Raw genomic sequence first — 4,312 nt, forward strand, 5'->3', positions numbered from 1 at the left:
AGTCCAATATAGAGAGTCATCAAGGAAAGCCTCTTGAGCTGAAATCTACAAGATATAAACATGATAACTAGAAAAAGAGGCAGGAAAAAGAAAAGCATTCCAGGTAGAAGGAACAGCAAGTATGAGCAAAGAGGTGGCTTGTATCCACAAGGAGTATGGTTTTACAGTCAGCTAAGCAACACAACACATTTTCCTCTGGATTCACTAAATCCTGGCATCTTCACTCTGGTCTTTCGAATTCCCTACTATTATTGACATACATTTCTAAAATGTCTTTTCCCCCGCTGAATTTCTTTAGTGTTTTTATGTAGATGACCATTTGATCCAAGTTAAAATCTCTACGGAGATTCTAATCTTATAATAATCACCAGAGGTATTCTCTACAGACATTTAATTTCAGGACCTGTATACTGATCAATCTGATTTCTGACACGGGCAAAGAGCCAGTGTCTCTGAGTGCATAGAGAGATGGAAAAGAAATGTCTAATATCCTGCCCCATGGAGAGTCTCTTCAGTGACTCCCCTGTCCACCAGACCCAGGGACAACAAGGATAAGGACTTCATGATTTCAATGCTCTCTAGATAGAACACACTGATTAGCATGGCTGGTGTGTACTGTCAGTATGTCAGCACTGATTTTCCATTCTGACAGGCATTTAACTACTATAAATGGGCCTGCGCTAGGTACCATACGGATTATGAATAAAAACTAAAATTGTGGTTCCTTTCTTCCTTCAAGATTATAATATTTTTCTTCTTTCAGGGTAGAGAATTTTATACTATTCAGAGCCACTCATATTTTTCTTTCTTTGCATAGATGTGAATTATAATTATATATCTTTGTGCATAGTTATTTAACATCCTCCATTAAACTGTTAAGTTCCTTGGGAACAGGAGACAGGTTTGTCCTGTTTATCACTGTATCAATGAACATCTTTCACAGTGGGTAACACATGGTAGGTGCCAAGAAAATCCTCTTGGATACATAAATGAATAAACTAATTAAAGTATGTCTTTTTGTCACAATCTAGAAGGGCACTAGTCTGCTTGGCTTTGGAAGAAGGAAGACCTAAATGAAATGGTTAGTAGGTGAAGCAGTATTCATTCATTCATTCATTCAGCAAATGTTTGAGTAAACTATTATGTACTTGGTATTATGCTGGGAAAATTAGCAAAATCAGAAAAGGTCTGGTTTTACTGAGCTGACTGTCTGGTTGTGGAATCAGATGCTAGTTAAACAAACACACAAACAAATGAAAAAGCGCAGCACAGCTCAGGCAAAACACCATAAAGTTGCTATATAGTGGCTGATTTAGATTTTAGGAGCTCTAAGCGAGGGATTGCCAATGGAAAGGTGAGGACGGTCACCCACAGTCAGTCAAGTATTGTTCTGATTAGTCTCATTATAGCTTCCCCTCCGGCTGTGGCCACAGGCCAACCATCCTTTAGAATCTTTCTTCCTGATTTCTATCCTGCTCCTTACTTCTGGAATCTGTCTTCACTGGCCCCTATGGATATGACAGTTAAACACTTGATTTGGATTGGTTGGAGTCTATATCTTGGTGTTTTCTTCCGAATCCTTGTTTGGCCAGTCCCAGGAACCAACTATAGCTCAGAATACCAATTTCTAGACTTTCGTTTGTGCAGCAATTTGTGCCTTGTGTCATATACTTTCTTACCTCTGTACTTGTATTTGCTTTTCCATCTACTTTCTACCTTTTCTTCCCAGTTTATCTAAATTCAATCCAAATGTTTCATATCTAGCTCAAATCTGCTCTCCTCCAGGTTTCTGATCATTCCATTATTCTGTACTTTACAGTTTTCTGTTACTTCACTCAAAAGTAAAAGTGATACTTTTAAAATGTAAATCACTTTATGTCACTCCCTGCCAAACACTCTCTAGTGGCTTCCTTTTCTACTGAAAGTGAACCCAAACCTTACCATGCCCTGCAAGGCCCCACCTGACCTGCCCCCACAGTTGTCTCTGACGACATCCAGTGTTTTCCCAGCATTCACCCTTTATTGAGCTTCTTCACACTGGCTTTCTAAAACATGTCAGCCTCATTCCCTCCAAGGGCCCTAGTGCTTGCCGCTCCCGTTTCCTGCAGAACCTTCTCGGTATCCAGTACACTGCCTGCCTACTTCTTGCCAATGTACTCTCACCTGATCTGAGAGATCTTTCCTCAGACGCAAACCTTCCCCGTATCCACCCTCAAGTTACTTCTGCTCCATCCTAGTCAATCTTTATTAAATTGTCCTAATTTAACTTCTCCATGGCTCTTACCACTCTCTCAGATTATCTTGTTTACTTGTATAAGAATAATGGGAACTCTATTAGGTATCGAAACCATCCAGTCGATCCTGATTACTGAGGAGTATACACGCACCTCTATTGCAGCTGGCTATGTATTGCTTCCTCTGACATAAGCATCCTCTGGTACCTTAAGTTCTTTATTCTGAGGTCTGTTCAATCTAGCCCTCCTACACAGGCATTAAGTCATCATCCCCACCCGTGTTTTCATGCACATTCTATTCATGGGGAATATTTAAGTATTATGCTCAACAAACTTAAGGTCTGCAGGCCACTCAATGCTCCATCAGCCCACTATCAAAGCAACTGGCAAACCTACTTTTCACTTTTTGAATTTTCCAGAAGTAATCAGACTCAAATGTACTGTGTTCCCCAAACTAAAATGACATACTATTAAACTCGACTGGTCTCTTTAAAGGGCCTCTCTTTACCTGAGATGAAGAGAGAATCAGGCTCACCTATCCTTAGGGGAGGAGGTAGCACTCAGAGAACCCTAAATGCTCTCAACAAAAGTCCTCTTCTTTTATCTTCAATGCTGACTTTGTTACGCTCATTGCTTGCTGGTGAGGGTCCTAATAGATGTGGAAGTAAATTTCAACACCACTTTTTATTCTATTTCATGACTTCATATTTCACTTTGGAATATGGTATTTACTGTCACGGTGCTTCATCTATAACTTCCATTTCAACATCATTTATTAAGTATCCGTATCTAGAATTGCATTCAAAATCTTTAACAATCAATGTGGCATGGGACTCTACAAATTAGAACGGAAACTAGTTGAAAACATCTGGTAGAGCCATGTTTTTTCATAACAGAGTAACAGGAGCCTCTGTCACTTCCCACTAGAACCTACACTCTTTAAAAACAAGGCACTTACTTATCTGTCTTGTTCAGCACAATGTATCCTTTGAGCCAAAAATAATATCTAGCACAGAGTACTTGCTCAGAAAAGAACACCTGAACGAACTGAATGAATAAACATTTACTATGTGCCAGACAACACTGATAAAAGCTTTGTATTAAAATACACACCTCAAAGATAACTGTTATTCTTTGTTAGATAAAAGAACCGAGGTTTGAATCAGTTGAGTGACTTGTCTGAAGTTGTACATGTGAGAGTGTCTAGGCTGGGATTTAAATCTAGGCAGTCTGACTCCAGAACACTTAACTTTCTCTATTAGACTGTCTAGTAGGTGCAAAGCTAATAGATACGGTATAGCGCCAGCCCTGGAGGGCTGGAACTGAGCCTGATGCTTTTGATATTCCAATGAAAAGAATGAAAAAAGGCACAGCTAACTATAGTAAAATGTTGACTACACGTACAACGAGAAATACATTGCTATAGAATTTCAGAAGAAAGTACTCTTGAATTTTGTTGGGCAAGATGCACTTTTATAAAAGACTCTTAAAGATGATAGCTTCTCAGATTACCATGAAAAGATGTTTTTAATTTTAATAATTGTAAATAGAAAGTAAAAGAATTCTAGGAGAAAGAAAGGGTAGGATTACAGTATGAACACAAAGAAGAGAATCAAGAGAAACTCAAAGCCAAATCTTATTAAACTTGGTAGCTGGTCAGCTATTGTGGGTAAAGAGAAAGAGGAACTGACTATTGATATAGGGATTTAAGAGCTCTAAATCAAAGTAAAAAAAAAAAAAAAAGACAAAGAAAATGTCATTACCATAAAGAAAATAAGAGCTTGACGGTGATTTGAAACAAAAACTAAAGGGAATGTGAGAAGAATCCATAGGATCAGATACATAAATAAAAGGACTAGCTAGAATCCTAGGTGGGGGAGTCCACCCCAGGTGGTGGGCTTTGCAAATTTGTAATGAACCCAAGTATCATTTTTTGAGAGATGTAGCTCTGTTTCAGAAAACCGAGAAACTGGTTAATTAAGCTCTTGCCACAGAACGATAACAGATGGTAATAGGGCCAAAACAGTCTTTTTGGTTCCTGATTGGTCTTTATCATTTCTGGGCCCTTCATTACAGAA

Source organism: Pteropus alecto, unplaced genomic scaffold, assembly GCF_000325575.1.
Source record: "Pteropus alecto unplaced genomic scaffold, ASM32557v1 scaffold78, whole genome shotgun sequence".
Taxonomy (NCBI): domain Eukaryota; kingdom Metazoa; phylum Chordata; class Mammalia; order Chiroptera; family Pteropodidae; genus Pteropus; species Pteropus alecto.